The 17,198-nt window shown below is 49.6% G+C and overlaps 1 protein-coding gene across 1 annotated transcript in view; it reads left to right on the top strand.

Annotated features, from left to right (window-relative positions):
- The window catches only part of LOC123750254 (uncharacterized), a 609,457-nt gene that overhangs the window by 365,679 nt on the left and 226,580 nt on the right, over positions 1–17,198 (top strand). The window lies entirely within an intron of this gene.

The raw sequence follows: 17,198 nt of genomic DNA, 5'->3' as shown, positions 1-17,198 counted from the left end.
ATATATATATATATATATATATATTTGTATATATATATATTACCAATTTCTCTGGTGTGGGTCTCCAATATCTACATCTGCAGGTGATTAGTTTTTCATGTCAGGTGTTCGTGGTAGGAGGTCACAGCATCAAATGGGGTGTGTGAATGATCCGTAAATAGTTTTTTGTAAACAGTGTGGGTGGGCCTCTCCCCTTACTCCCCTTCCCTGCCTTGCTTCCAGAGTGGTAAGGAGGTATGGCACATAGTCACCACATGACCACATGGGTACACATGGCAGATGGTGGGTCACCTCTTTGAAGGTTGAGGCACAATTCAGGAGGCACAACTGTAGTGAGTGTCAACATTAGGCTCTACCATACACAGTCCAGCCCACCCCCGCACCTCTAAGGAGGAGTGCATAGTAGACCACATAGTACATACCGCCACATAGGCCCAGGGTGTAGAGCGAGCGTTCGGGGCGGGTCACCTCTTAGGAGTATGTCGTGAGGTATGTGGTCCTTCATGTCACGCACGTGACAAAAGGTAGACACCTTTTAAGATGTAAAATGTTTTCCTCATTTAGAAAACGTTTACTTTCTGACTTTGACTTAGTTTTCTGAGTGATTTGATTCTATCAAATCACTGATTTGATTTGATAGAAAAAAAATTGAAGACCTGTAATCACCTTTTAAGATGTCAAATGTTTTCCTCATTCAGTAAATGCCTACTTACTGACTTTGACTGAGTTTACTGGATGATGCTGGCACTGATTTGATTTGATAGAAAAAAAATTGAAGACTTGTAGTCACCTTTTAAAATGTAAAATTTTTTTCCCTCATTCAGTAAACGCTTACTTACTGAATTTGAAGGAGTTTACTGAGTGATGCTGCCACTGATTTGATTTGATAGAAGGAAAAAATTAAAGACTGGTAGACACCTTTTAAGATGTAAAAATGTTTCCCTCATTTAGTAACCGCTTACTTACTTACTTACTTACTACCTTACTTAAGGGCTCTGAAGTATGGTGTAATGGATACAGTGCGTAACTGCCACCTTGATGGCCAGTGTTCGAGTCCCCTGGTGGGTTGAGTGTCTAAAAAGATATATACTTCAACTTGTGGTTATAAGCAAACATATATTTATTTGGTTCCAAGGGGTTGTCATAGCCAGGGGGGTGGTATTGGGGGACGAGCTCCCATGACCTATAAAATGCTCCTATACGGCATGCGTCTCAAATAGCCTGTGACAACCAAGTCCAACTCCTGGCCTGCACGGGTGGCTTAGTCTTTAAGTCCGGCGGAACTGTTTTTACCGACAGGAGAAGGGGCGAGGGCGTGCCTCTGGCGCCTTAAAACCAGCTGCTCCGGGTACATAGGACTCGATAGCCTGGGAAGGCAGCCCATCTAGGGGAAGGAAAACCCTGATTTTAAACCTCCGCTGCCTTGCGGCCATACCCCTTTTTTTGGGAAAGGCTTCAGGAGTCAACCTCGAAGAAAAAAATCCGGAGTTTGAGCCCCTAAGGCAGTTCGTTGTTGACGTCGACCTCGTTCTGGCAGCTCCTGCGACGTTGCTGGAACCATGTGTATTGGCATTTGCCTTTCTATTGGATAATTTCAGCAACGTGAAGAGGAGCGGACCTGCTGCATGGGTAACAGCTTCTCCTCCATATCTACCTACCCACGCTTTGCGCCCTGGAGAGGGCACTCCAGCTTCGCCTCACAGCGTCGAACCAACACGGGAAGCGACAGTCTACCGGTTTTAAGTCTTCTGCTCGATTGGCGAAGAGTGTGAGGCCAGGGGTTACTTCCGACGGTGGGAGAGGTCATCGCGCCCCACTGGGCAGCTACCGCCCGCCTCAAGCTGGGCAAACCCCAGCCAATAAAGTGTTGCCTCGCCACGGTCCGTTAACCTCACTGGGTGCGTGGGGTTTAGGGTGAAAACCGACAAGCGGCCCGACAACTTTTCACCAAGCAATACCAAACCAAAGAAGAAAATATCAACTGCCCTAAAGCTGGACACATGGAACGTCAGGACACTGACACTAGGTTTCTCTGACGACTTGCAAGAAATCAATGACGCCCGAAAAACAACAATCATCGATAAGGAGCTGAGCAAACTGCAGATGGATATTGTTGCTCTCCAAGAGACCAGGCTCCCTGGATCAGGATCTGTGAGAGAGAGGACCTTCTCTTTCTTCTGGGAAGGAAAACCACCTGATGAGACCAGAGAACATGGTGTGGGATTTGCCGTCAGGAATGCACTGTTGGGACACATTATGCCACCGATGGGGGAACTCGAACGAATTCTGTCTCTGCAACTGCACTCCCAAACAGGACCAGTCAATGTAATTAGTGCATATGCACCAACCCTGACTTCTCCAGCAGAGACAAAGGAAAAAATCTACGATGACCTCAACAGAGTCATAGCGAGAATTCCTGTAAAGGAGCCACTGTTCATCCTCGGCGATCTCAACGCCAGAGTGGGTGCCGAGCACAACATTTGGCCCACTTGCCTGGGTCAATTCGTCATAAGGAGGATAGCTTACCTTGAGGTGCTTCCGGGGCTTAGCGTCCCCGCGGCCCGGTCGTCGACCAGGCCTCCTGGTTGCCGGACTGATCAACCAGGCTGTTGGACGCGGCTGCTCGCAGCCTGACGTATGAGTCACAGCCTGGTTGATCAGGTCAGGATGAATGAGAACGGGCAACGTCTGCTAGAACCCTGCTGCCTTTAAAGTCTTTGTGTCACCAACACGTTCTTCAGCACAAAGCCTCAACACCGAGTATCTTGGAGACACCCCAGATCCAAGCACTGGCACCAGCTTGACCTGATTCTTACCAGGCGTGCAAGTCTACCCAGCGTCAAGATTACGCGTAGCTACCAGAGTGCTGTCTGTGACACCGATCACTCCCTGGTATGTAGCAGGGTCAAGATGCAACCAAAGAAGATTCATCACTCGAAAAGGGCGGGCAGACCTCGCATCGACACCACCAAGACCCGCAACCAGGACAAGGTGGAAGATTTTGCACGCGTGCTCGAGGAAGCTCTTCCTGGCCCAGCCGGGGTCACTGCCTGTACAATATGGGAGCACTTCAGAGACGCTGTGTTCAGCGCTGCCATTTCCACCTTTGGCAAGAAGACCAGCAGGTCGGCAGACTGGTTCGAGGCTCACTCGAAAGTAATGACACCTGTCATCGAGGAGAAAAGAAACACCTTGGCAGCCTACAAAGCCTGCCCAAGTCAGCGCAACTTACAGATCCTTCGGGCCGTCCGCTGCAAAGTGCAGCAGAGCACCAGGCGATGTGCCAACAACTATTGGCTCCAGCTCTGCTCCCAGATACAGACTGCAGCGGATACAGGCAATGTAAGGGGAATGTATGACGGCATCAAGCAGGCCCTCGGCCCAATCCAGAGGAAGACCGCTCCTCTGAAATCTGCCACTGGCGAGGTGTTTCAGGACCAGACCCTGCAGCTGAAGCGCTGGGTCGAGCACTACTTTGAGCTATACGCCAGGGACAATGTGGTCACCGAAGACGCCCTGAGCGCCATTGAGTGTCTGCCTGTGTTAATGGAGCTCGACAGCGAACCGACCCTCGACGAACTCAGCGATGCCCTAGACTCCCTTGCTTCTGGTAAAGCTCCTGGCAAAGATGGCATTCCTGTTGAGACCTTGAAGTGCTGCAGAGGTAGCCTGCTCATGGAGCTGCATGAAATTCTCTGCCTCTGCTGGGAAGAAGGAGAGGTGCCACAGGACATGAGGGATGCCATCATCGTCACGCTGTATAAGAATAAAGGTGACAGGGGCGACTGCAACAACTACTGTGGAATCTCCCTCCTCAGTATTGTCGGAAAGCTGTTTGCTCGAGTCGCATTGAAGAGGCTCCAAGTACTTGCAGAGAGAGTCTATCCAGAATCACAATGTGGATTCAGAGCTGACAGGTCCACCATCGACATGGTCTTTTCCCTCAGACAACTGCAGGAGAAATGCAGGGAACAGAAGCAGCCACTCTTCGTAGCCTTCATAGATCTGACGAAGGCCTTCGACCTCGTCAGGAGGGATGGCCTGTTCAAGATCCTCCCCAAGATCGGATGCCCACCCAGGCTCCTCAGCATCATCAGATCTTTCCATGAGAACATGAGGGGCACCGTGGTCTTTGATGGCCTAACATCAGACGCCTTTGACATCCGAAGTGGAGTAAAGCAGGGCTGCGTACTGGCTCCAACCCTATTCGGGATTTTCTTCGCAGTTATGCTGCGGCACGCCTTCGGATCTGTCACGGAAGGCATTTACCTCCGGACCAGGTCGGATGGAAAGCTCTTTAACCTCGCCAGGCTGAGTGCCAAGACAAAGGTTCGGCTGAGGTGTCTGCGCGACTTCCTTTTTGCCGACGACGCAGCAGTCAAAGCCCACTCAGCCGAAGATCTCCAACGGCTCATGACCCGCTTCAGCGAGGCCTCTCAGGCTTTCGGACTCACCATCAGCCTGAAGAAAACACAAGTCATAGGACAAGGAGTGGACTCCTCACCTGACGTCGACATCTCCGATTCCAAACTGGAAGTCGCTCACGACTTCATGTACCTGGGCTCCACAATCTCTGACTCCCTCTCTCTTGATACGGAGCTAAACAAACGCATCGGTAAGGCATCTACTACCATGTTCAGACTGACAAAGAGAGTGTGGACCAACAATAGGCTAACTGAATATACTAAGATTCAGGTTTACAGAGCCTGTGTCCTGAGCACTCTTCTTTATGGCAGTGAGTCTTGGACACTCTGCGCCCATCAGGAAAGACAGCTGAATGCCTACCACATGTGCTGCCTTTGACACATCTTGGACATCACCTGGCAGGACAAGGTGACAAACAACAACGTCTTGAGGAGAGCAAGAATCACTAGCATGTACACAATGCTGAAACAGAGACAAATGCGCTGGCTCGGGCACGTTGTGCGAATGGGCGACAGCAGGATCCCCAAGGATCTCCTGTATGGAGAGCTGATGCAGGGAAAGCGTCCAACACACAAGCCCCCAGCTACGGTACAAAGACGTAAGCAAGAGGGACCTGAAAGACATGGACGTTGATCTTGCTATATGGGAGACACTGGCTGCAGACCGTTCAGCCTGGAGGCAGTCTGTTCAAAGAGGTCTCTCCAAGTTCGAGGAGTCACTTGCCAAGGAATCGGAGGCAAAGAGACAGAGAACGAAAGCCGGTAGCCAGGAAGACAGACCAGAATCGGACTTCGTTTGTGCTCGGTGTGGGATGGACTGCCACTCTCGGATTGGCATCATCAGTTACACCAGACGCTGCATCAGGATTGACAACTAGGGCGCAACTCCATAGTCTCCCGAGACTGAAGGATGCCTACTACTTACTGACTTTGACTGAGTTTACTGACTGATGCTGCCATTGATTTGATTTGATAGAAAGAACAAACATGAAGACTGGTAGACACCTTTTAAGATGTAAAAATATTTCCCTCATTCAGTAAATGCTTACTTATTGACTGAGTTTACTGAATGATGCTGGCACTGATTTGATTTGATAGAAAAAAAATGAAAAATTGTAGTCACCTTATAAGATGTAAAAATTGTTTCACTCATTCAGTAAACGCTTACTGACTTTGAATGAGTTTACTGAGTGATGCTGCCACTGATTTGATTTGATAGAAAGAAAAAAATTGAAGACAGGTAGACACCTTTTAAGATGTAAAAAATGTTTCCCTCCTTCAATAAACGCTTAATAACTTACTGACTTTGACTGAGTTTACTGGCTGACGCTGCCACCGATTTGATTTAATTGAAAGAAAAAAAATTGACGACTGGTAGACACCTTTTTTACATGTAAAAATGTTTCCCTCATTCAGTAAACGTTTACTTACTGACTTTGAGTTTACTAAGTGATTCTATTTATTTGATTTGATTTGATTTGTTATAAGAAATTGAAGACTGATATACGATGAGGACGACGCGGCGACTAGCTTACGACGGACGATACTCTTAAGTGTTTAATAAAGAATAAAAAATTATATATAAAGACTTTACGTCTTTAACTACTTATTGTTGTTATGCATACTTAGAAATGTGTGTATAAACAGAATGAGGGTGCACACTTCTCCTTATACTACAATGTAACAAAGGCGTGCACTCTTAAGTGGAAAGTGTTGGTGGAAGGGTGCAAGATGGGGGGGGGGGGGGCGCTGGCTAATGGTGTCATAATACGGTCACACCACTCATGTATCCACTGCCTCGCCTCCCGTTGAAGCGGTTACACTGCATAGTGGAAAACACCTACCTCCTATCACCAGTAAAAAAACGCCTACAAACTTTAACCTGAATGACTGCTTTTACTGACTAATGCTAAATGCTATTTAGATGTCAACAGGTGATTTGATTTGAAGGTCGATGATTTAAAACAATGAGGGTCCTTACTCAGAGTCCAAGCGAAATTAAAAGATCTCTACCTTGGGTTATAGACATTATTTGATATGAATACAGAGACATATATAATGTGTTTACTCTCCCTAACTAATTTTTTACCTCTTTATGCTGGACTGAGGAAATGTGAAGTGGGGGATTGTCGAGTAATTAACAACTTTCACCTGCATGGGGAAGGGGTAAGGGGAGTGGATGGGAGGGTGCGACACATGACACCTCCTTAATGCGAGCCGTGAAAGTGCTCACGCCGCTCCTATGTGGTCTGCTGGTATATGGGGAGAACCTCATGTCTATATGGGCACATGTGGGCGTGTGGTCATGTGATGATGCTGGGTATGTACCACTCTGGAAGCAAGGTAGGGGAGTGAGAGGAGAGGCCCATCCACACTGTTTACAGAAATTCTTTACGGGTCATTGACACATTTAAGTTCTGCGTGTTGTGTTTTTGACACCCTCCCCCTTCCCTTACAGAGGTAAGATAGGACAGCATACCCTTTCAAACACATGACCCGCCCTCAGTTGTGTGTCAAACTTCACAGACTGCATTGGGTTCAGTGACATTGGTTGTAGTGATTTGTAGCTGTTTAGGCTTCTGTTCACTGATTTGCCACCGAGGCCTCATGAACACATCTTCAGCTTTAAATGATGATATTAAGCTCAACCTCTGTTATAGTCAGTTATATCCTCCATAGTATTTTTCTACAGGAGTTGTATAATCAGCGGACAAATTTAAGTTACTATTTGAATTGTTTGTCTGCAAGCATAGGCTTCTCAGGCTCGATACTGGGCCTGTGAGTAATTTTCCTCCTGCAGAATTTAATGTGTTTATTCCCTAATATTTAGTTGGGCCAATGATGAATTTGTTATAGTAGTCTAGATTCCGATGTCTGCGAGGATTCCGATGTCGGTGAAGTGATCAGACTTAATTTTATCTGCCAATTTTATTCCTATATGTCTCAGGAATTTGGCAGTAGCTCCCAGACCTTTTACATGGAGATTCGTTGGAATTGTGTCAGGCACAATGGCTTGTACTTGACCGGCGTTTCTGTCCAAACGTACTGATGGTTGCACCAGTTAATATGTCTGGTGGTTGATGGTAGTTGTTTAATGGTAGCCATGGTTGATATTAGCATTGGTTGTTGGTTGTCGAGGGTGATGGTAGTGGTGGATGATGATAGTGGTGGATGATGATAGTGGAGATTAATTGTATTGGTGGTTTGTATTGGTGGTTGTGGAACGTGGTAATGGTGGTTATAGTATGTACAATCCCACGTACTTGGAATTGTAGTAGGAGAACCATTTAACTTTATGGTTCGAACAAACGTCGTCACCAAAGCATTTGTTTGAGAAGTGTTCGAAAGTCATTAGTTGTGAGTTGTGTATAAACCATTTTTCTCTCATAAATAGAGGGTTTGCCGTGTGCATAAAATGGATCCTGGTCTTTGTTTATGGGGATGGGATGGGTGTAGAACTCCAATTTGTTTACATGTGTGTATGAAGAAATGCATAGGACTAAAATGAGAGGTGAAAGAACCGGGTCTCATGGCTGTGTTTGAAATGAATATAATACCATAAAATATTCTATCAATCTGAAATTAAAAGAATTTTCAACAGTGTTGTAACTTTTTAAATTGTGATCATGTTAATGCATTAAAAGTCTTATTTACTTGCTGCAACATAATGTAAATTGAATATATACTACGTTTGGCATAAGGCATATGTGACGGTGTCCACCCCTATATTTCTTCCTTCCCAGCTTAGAAGAGTCATATCTCTGTAGCCTAAGTGTTCTCTAATGTTTAGGGAACATTTTCATGTGTGGGAAAGCGGGGAGCGTGATTAAGCTGGCTGTAAAGTGGGCAGCTAAATTTGAAAATGCAAGGGGCTTACGCCTTTTTGAAGCACAGGACGGTGACGAGTAATCCTGTTTCCCGCCAAGACGTCCTGACCCTCCCCGGCACCTGATTGGGCAGGTGAGGTCACGTGCCGCAAGTGACCAATGACGAGAGCCCTCGAGCGGTGTGACGTCATGAGGTGGAGGGGCGGCTGGCGCCCCAGACGTCAGAGAGTGGAGACGCGCTCGAACGAGCTCCGGACCTAGAGAGCCCTTACCAATAGATTTAAGCTTCGCATCGATTCTGCAGACAGTCTGGGAAGCCATCCAACTTCCGTGGAGTGCCCGGAGGCAACGACGGACCGGATTGAAGAGCCAAGAGCCGTATCAAGAGTCTGCAGCAGAGGGAACGTTGGGCTGGTGACGTCTGGGACGCCAACTAGAGGACCACGTCTTATACATCAAGTGAGAAGCTAGGGCCGGGCCCAAATCTACTGGCAGTTAAGGCGAGGGGGGGTTGTGCTGGACTGTGAAGAGTCGACAGTGCCAGTGAGTGTGGAGGACGACGATGGAGGTACCTGTCTCCAGTACCCCAGAGAATAGGAGGAGGAAGGCAGTACCTGTTGGATGTGAGCACGGCGAGGATGCGTTACCACGAAGGCGACGGAGAAACCTGCGTGTGTGTGGGAACTGTTCATCAGGAGACCAGAAGCCAGAACCAGGAACCTCAACATCCCTCAACACAGGACGAGTCAGCTTCATGGGTGGAGTGAAATAAGGTAGATAATTGTCCCTCCCTTACCCCTTTTTGGAAGGGAAGTTGGTGTGCAAGGAACCAGCAATATACTCTGAAACGCACAGCTGATCGCATCACTGGAGGTGTGGGAAATTACGACATCTGACAGCTAGAGCCGTCAGCTGATCATGCTGCCAGAGGCGCGAGGTGTGTGCCCGCGCCGGGGGAGTGGATCCTGCCAGCTGACCGTGTTGCCAGAGACGTGTCATCGAGAAACGCGGCCGCCAGCAGATGATTCCAACATAGACATTTCTTTATGCCATTTGTAAATGTATATATGTTTTTTTGTAGTAAACTTTTAAACCAACTGAGGAGTTTAAGTGAGCCTCCATTCTCCAGGGCTAGATATATTATATGTTTATGAGACCATTAGTGACACCTTGCACTGCACGTGACATTGCATCCTTAACCAAGATAATTAATGAGACCACTGACGTGTTGCTGGGACACGAGTATAAACACCCAGCTGGCAATCTCAGGACAGATGCAAGAAGAAAGCATTCCAGTGTCAGGACAGGCAGGTTTGAGTGAGTTATAAGAAGCTTGAACCTCCCCACTCGCTAGGGGTGTATAAGGCCAGCCCTTAGTTGACTGGGGGAGCCCAAGGGCGGGCAGTGGCGCCCGGTACTGAGGGGCTAAGACCTGTGGGACGACCCCAACCACAGGGTGGAAGGGGGTGAACCCTGACAGTGGCGACCTCGCCAGGATCCATCGAACAACAGTGGACAAAGGATTGCAAGTGCAGGGTAGGTGTATTAAGGTCGATATTGGTCTCGGTTTACACTGCTCGCTAGTGTATTCCCTGTATACAGTTACTCAATAGCTTAGAGATGGAGGATGATAGAGTAAAGAAGTTTATTGAGTCAAGGGACGCGCAGGAGTTGGAAGAGTGCACCAAGGCTCAGCTGCAGCTAGTGCTAGTGGCGGACCATTTTGGGTTGAGATTGAGGTTCTCCAGGGTGGCCGAGCGTCGGATTGAGATCATGGTTCAGCTCAAGGCCCGAGAGGAGGCTTCCAAGGAAGGACCGCCCCAGGTACCTGCCAGTGTTGGTGGGAACCGAAGCGACGAAGGCAGCAGTAGGGGGATCCAGTGGTAGTAGCAGAAGCATGAAGCTAGAGATGATGAAAATGCAGCTTGAAGATCAGCTGAAGCGGGAGGAGCGCGAAGCTCAGCTGAAGCGTGAGGAGTGCGAAGCCCAGCTGAAGCGAGAGGAGTGCGAAGCCCAGCTGAAGTGAGAGGAGCGCAAAGACCAGCTGAAGCGAGAGGAGCGCGAAGCCCAGCTGAAGCGAGAGGAGCGCGAAGCCCAGCTGAAGCGAGAGGAGTCTGAGCGCAAAAGCCCAGCTGAAGCGAGAGGAGCGTGAACGCGAGGCTCAGCTGAAGCGTGAGGAGCGCGAAGCCCAACTACAACGAGAAGAAGGAGAAAGGCAACTGCGACGGGAAGAAATAAAAGCGAAGAAGGAGGTTGAGATGCATTGGGCGGTGCGCGGGCTGCCCTCAGTGTCGGCTAGGCGGGATGACCCCAAGGTCCGGGAACGCGACCTACCAACCTTTGACCCTCTAGAGGCCGAAGCTTTCTTCGACCATTTTGAAAGGATAGCGACATTGAAGGAATGGCCGGAAGAGGATTGGGTTGCGTTAGTGCAGAGTAGGTTGACTGGCTAGGCCAGGGAAGCCTATACCATGTTGGACCTTGAGGAATGCGCCGTTTACAACATGATCAAGAAAGCTGTGCTCCAATCGTATGGACTAACCCCAGAGGTTTACAGGAAATGCTTCCGTGAGTGCACAAGAGCTTCCGGAAGGTCGTATGCTGAAACTGCTCGGGACGTGGAGAGCAGGTTCCTGCGATAGCTGAAGGCTGAAGAGGTGGAGACGATGGAGGAGCTGAAGCAATTGATGGTGATGGAGAGATTCATGTCAATGCTCCATCCAGAACTAAGGGTCAGGATCAAGGAGGCTGGTATTAGAGAACTTAAGGCTGCTGCAGACAGAGCCGACCTGCTGGAAGAGGCACTACATCTCAGGATGGAGGGACCGCCTAGGCACTCGCCTTGCCCAAGGTTTATGGGGAACTTCAAGAGTTCAGGAGGGGCGAGGACGGGTGGAGACTCTCCCAAGGATAGTACACACAGTGAGGTGAGTCGGTCCAAGAGTTCAGGGGAACTGGTGAAGATACCCCAAGGAGGGAACACCAGGACTGGTGCTGGAGCGAGGAACGCTGCCAGGGAGACAACAACCGGGGGCGCGACGAGGACCCAGGGGACGGCGGTTTCCGGGGGCATTGCCCGAGTGACAGGTGGAGAGTCGCCTCCCAGGAGAGTCAGGTGTTTTAATTGTGGCGGGCGCGGACATTTCGCCCGTGAGTGTGACGAAAACCGGAGGAATATGGGACTGATGTTGGAAAAGGAGAGAGTATTTGTTCATACTCCATATCATAGTGGACTCAATGTGAATGGTTGGGAAATGAGGTAGGGTGCACACCCTTTCGTTTTGGGGGCCACAGTGAAGTTTGGGAAGTCAGACCCGGTGGAGATTGCAGTTCTTCGTGATACGGGTGCTGACATAAGCATGGTAGCCAGGGGTATTCTTCCCAACGAATATAATGATTCACCTGTGGGAGTGGTGAGAATACGTAGTGTGGGCGAGGAATAGAGGTTGCCACTTCACGAAGTACAGCTGATTGTCGACTATGGAGTCGAGAAGGCTATCGTAGCTGTAGTCCCTAAGTTACCCTTAGAGCACGTGCAGATGGTGCTGGGTAACGACCTCGGTGGGGGAAGGATACAACCCGATTAGACCAGGAGTGTCTATGTGTCAGGCAGTGGTGCGACCCTACCAGGTGAGGTAATGGTTGACCCAGGCAGTGGTGAGGTGGCCAACCGCACCAATGATAACGTCGTCCGGGACGACAACGACAAAGGCGAAAAGACAGAGAGGTCATCGGAAGTCATGGATAACCCCGACGAGGACCTGCGGTTAAGCCTAATTATGCGTGTGGAGTGGCTGTACAAGCGCTTGGGGGGAGTGAAGTTGCTGCAGACCGCACTCCCTCCACCAAAAAGGGTGAGCTCAATGGATGAGCGAACGGCGGTGAGGGGCAGAGTGGAGGAGCCACGACGCGGTGCACCCTATGCCAGCCGGATGAATAGTGGTAGGTGCAAGATGAACCACCATTTTGAGGTGAGCCACAGGGAGGTGGACAAGCCCAACCACGAACCGAAGAAGACGTCTACAGGGAAGAGAATCTCATAAAGGAGTGAAGATGTTCGTCGGGAAAAAAGGAACGAATGGTATAGGAAAGATAATTGGAAGAAAGCAGGGGACAGGTATACCCAGGGTAGGCACCGGCCTAGCCAGAGGGGCATTGGGCCATCGCAAAAGCCTAGTGTAGAAAAGATGAAGTTGATGGGTAGAGGACAGGTAATAGGTGTCGCTGTGAGGAGACAGCGCACTCACGGAAGAAGAGGAACCGAGAAGAGAGAAGAAGGGCGAAGAGGAGATCCTGAGAGGAAGCATGGAGTACCTGTAGGACGTGATGGAAGTGCAAGGGTACCTCAGAGTGCACGACGCAGTGGAGGCTCTACATGCACTGAACCTTGCAGTGCTAACGAGTCGTTGGAATGCACTCATGGACACGGAAGGAGGATCCCTTATAGGTGTTCAGGGAACGCCCACTCCACCCGGTCCGGTGCGAGGTGGAAGTCTAGAAACACAAGTGACTGGCGAGGTGGTACGAGCCACGACACAAACTGGAGGAGTAACACTTCAGGAATGGAGGGAGCAAGAGCATAGTTGCCCTCTCCAATGCTACTCGTTCGATATGACTCTTATTTTAAGGGGAGGGGTATGTGATGGTGTCCACCCCTATATTTCTTCCTTCCCAGCTTAAAAGAGTCATACCTCCGTAGCCTAAGTGTTCTCTAATGTTCAGGGAACATTTTCATGTGTGGGAAAGCGGGGAGCGTGATTAAGCTGGCTGTAAAGTGACCAGCTAAGTTTGAAAATGCAAGGGGCTTACGCCTTTTTGAAGCACAGGACGGTGACGAGCAATCCTGTTTCCCGCCAATACGTCCTGACCCTCCCCGGCACCTGATTGGCCAGGTGAGGTCACGTGCCGGAAGTGACCAATGATGAGAGCCCTCGGGCGGTGTGACGTCATGAGGCGGAGGGGCGGCTGGCGCTAGGAGCGGGAAGACAATACGTCACAAGCCGTCAGAGAGGGAAGACGCGCTCGAGCGAGCTCCGGACCTAGAGAGCCCTTACCAATAGATTTAAGCTCCGCTTCCATTCTGCAGACAGTCTGGGAAGCCATCCAACTTCCGTGGAGTGCCCGGAGGCAAGGACGGACCGGACTGAAGAGCCAAGAGCCGTATCAAGAGTCTGCAGCAGAGGGAACGTTGGGCTGGTGACGTCTGGGACGCCGACTAGAGGATCACGTCTTACACATCAAGCGAGAAGCTAGGGCCGGGCCCAAATCTACTGGCAGTTAAGGCGAGGGGAAGCTGTACTGGATAGTACCACGAAGGCGACGGAGGAACCTGTATGTGTGTGGGAACTGTTCATCAGGAGACCAGAAGCCAGAACAAGGAACCTCAACATCCCTCAACTGAGGACAAGTCAGCTTCATGGTTGGAGTGAAATAAGGTAGATAATTGTCCCTCCCTTACCCCTTTTTGAGCTAGGCGAGTTAGAGCATTTTATATGTTGTGAATATTTCCACTCATCATTTTATTGTCTAAGTGACAGGACGTTAGGCTAGGAGCCAGAAACTCATTTAGGCATGAGTTGATTAGGGCGAGCATTAACGTGGTGATGTTAGTGATCCTGGAAGGGTAGTTGGTGTGCAAGGAGCCAGCAACGTACTCTGAAACGCACAGCTGACCGCGTCGCTGGAGGCGTGGGAAATTACGACGTCTGACAGCTAGAGCCGTCAGCTGATCGTGCTGCCAGAGGCGCGAGGTGTGTGCCCGCGCCGGAGAGTGGATCCTGCCAGCTGACCGTGTTGCCAGAGACGTGTCATCGAGAAACACGGCCGCCAGCAGATGATTCCAACATAGACATTTCTTTATGCCATTTTTAAATGTATATATGTTTTTTTAGTAAACTTTTAAACCAACTGAGGAGTTTAAGTGAGCCTCCATTCTCTAGGCCAGCCCTTAATTGACTGGGGGAGCCCAAGGGCGAGCAGTGGCGCCCGGTACTGAGGGGCTAAGACCTGTGGGACGACCCCAATCACAGGGTGGAAGAGGGTGAACCCTGACTCATAAGAATCGCCAGTCAGCAGGCGTGGAGGGCAGACTTGCTCCCAGGAGCTCCTGCGTCACCTCCAGCGACGAACCCGCATAGACTCCACCCACCTCACTCAGGATTGGTACGCCAGCCGGCCGGCCGTTGAGCAGCCAGACTCACCCACAGACAGTCTAACCCGTCCTCTTAAAAATAACATCACTTTTGGCTCGAATGCACACTATGGTCAAATTTGGATGTAATTTGAAATGAAATCGACTCATAAAAGTGACGTACTGTCTCGTTTTCTGTTTGAGTTGTCAGGCCTACTCGGTAAGGTTAGAAGAGGAAACTTTCAATTAACGTTTTTCATACTGTTTTGAAATTTTATGAAAATATCCTGCCCACCTAACCTATCAGAGGACCCTTCTCTTATCTTGAGGTTATCTTGAGATGATTTCGGGGCTTCAGTGTCCCTGCAGCCCGGTCCTCGACCAGGCCTCCACCCCCAGGAAGCAGCCCGTGACAGCTGACTAACACCCAGGTACCAATTTTACTGCTATGTAACAGGGGCATAGGGTGAAAGAAACTCTGCCCATTGTTTCTCGCCGGCGCCCGGGATCGAACCCGGGACCACAGGATCACAAGTCCAGCGTGCTGTCCGCTCGGCCGACCGGCTCCACTGTTAAGTCCCTTAACTTACTGTTGTTGAAAAAAAAAATCCCAAATTTATTTCCATTTTTTCATTTTCAATTTACGTCCACTTTCGGCCATACGGGCAAACGACCAAAAGCGACGTTATTTTTATGGTTGGTCAGTCAGCTACAAGTTCGCAAAGTCGTACCGTTGAGGCCTTGGCAATTGAACATTGACCCACTCCAGCTCTACAGATGCTTACAGCAGAATAATGTCAAAATAAAAACCCACCCATCCTCATCCTTCCCCCACTCCTCCTCACTCTCTCCCTGCCTGTACCACAACACTCCACACACACACACACATCCACACAATGCACAAATTACTAACCATAGAATTAATGTGATGTTAATAAGGCTGTCTTTCCAAACTGTTTCTACATCTTGTATTTCGCCACACCAAACGATCATTCCCAAGCAGTAGCCAAAACTGGGTTCTTGAAATTCTCGCGGTGGTTTGATCGGGCAATTAGCAGCCTTGTAGCAGACTTAGGCTATCGATAGGTTCAATTAGCAACTGTTTATGCAGCTCTGGTTGCCTATCAGCTAGAAGTTAGTGGCCTTGACTGAACTAACACCCACCAGCCACTTAGCCTACCTAGCCACGACAAAATCACGGACCATAGAATAGATTAGACTAGGCTTCCTGGCACCACAGGGCCATGGCGACCAAAGTTATATTCACTGACAAATCTGGCCGGATTAGATCTCCACCCCAGCTACTTGAGGTGATTCACGGGACCACTGGGATTACCTACAAAAATGTGTTCAAGATAACAAATGGGTCCATCTTGCTGGTACAAAATGCAGACATTCCAGAATTCCTTTCAACCGACAACCTGAGCAAACTATGGGAGCAGCAGATCTCAGCCTACACCCACTCCCCAGCCGAGTTTCAAACCAAACACACCATCTTTTGTGTTTGGTTATGGGTTTGTGGGGAGCCGGTCGGCCGAGCGGACAGCACGCTGGGCTTGTGAGCCTGTGTTCCCGGGTTCGATCCCGGGCGCCGGCGAGAAACAATGGGCAGAGTTTCTTTCACCCTATGCCCCTGTTACCTAGCAGTAAAAGAGGTACCTGGATGTTAGTCAGCTGTCACGGGCTGGTTCCTGGGGGTGGAGGCCTGGTCGAGGACCGGGCCGGGGGAGACTCTAAAGACACGAAATCATCTCAAGATAACCTCAAGATTGTGTGTGAACACACATAAACAGGCACACACACATACAGTAACCTCACAGAAGGCAGCTAGATGCAGAATCAAGCTAATGGAAAAGAAAAGAGCTGTAGTAGTGACAGGTGTTAAGGGACTAGAAGGGACCACAAGGGAAGAATGGAGGACTAAAGACAAAGCAGCAGACTCAGGGATACTAAAGGAGATAGGAATAGAAGGCTGAATGAGACATAGAACAGTTTTTCCGGATTGGCCAGTACAACAAAGACAAAAAGAAATTGATCAAGGTAGTAGTCAGGAACGAGGCCACCAAAGAGGACATACTAGTAAAGACGAGCAAACTGAAAAATGCAAGGAATTACAGAGAGGTATACCTTCAGAGGGACATGACCATGACCAGGGACGAGATAATAAGAGCAGCAGATGCAAGGAAAAGGCACAGGGAGATGGAAGGGAGCCATGGATTAGCCTCCATCCCAGCACTCCCAGAGGAGAGTGGGAAACCCCAACCCAGCTATTCAGGAACCCTGGAAGGGAGAGCAATACCCCAGTCCAACACCCCATAAAACCTTCCTCCACCCCCAGCTCAAATCCCTCTTTGCCCCTACACAATACCTATCATATCACCCAAATCCTGCCTTTCTCCTTACCCCGAGTATCCCCAACCTTCCCATACCCTGGTCTTCTTCCTGCCACAATCAGGCCTAGGCAAGACCTAGGTCCTCCATCCCCCAAACCCCAAACAGGGGTTTGGGGGATGGAGTTAACTACATCACAGGAGACCATGCCCCTCCTGTGGTGTAGTTACTAGGGGTTTGGGGAGTGTCCAAGCACTCCCTGCCCCCCAACCCCAAGCACTCCTCGCCCCCCCCTCCCTTAGGACTCCTTCGTGTCCCAAGCAGGCCTGGGCAAGAATTAAGCCCTTTATTTCCCACCCCACCTTCCCCTGAACCCCTAGCAACTTCCCTACAGGAGGAGGAGCCTACCCAAGTAGAAATGCCCATGAATCAACTTCCTACACTCGTAGGGAGGGAGGGTGAAAATGAATATAGGAAAGTGAGCGT

The sequence above is a fragment of the Procambarus clarkii genome, chromosome 16 (genome assembly GCF_040958095.1).
Source record: "Procambarus clarkii isolate CNS0578487 chromosome 16, FALCON_Pclarkii_2.0, whole genome shotgun sequence".
NCBI classification, from domain to species: Eukaryota; Metazoa; Arthropoda; class Malacostraca; order Decapoda; family Cambaridae; genus Procambarus; species Procambarus clarkii.
The sequence above is the reverse complement of the archived record's forward strand: the minus strand, read 5'-3'. Positions and strand labels throughout refer to the sequence as shown.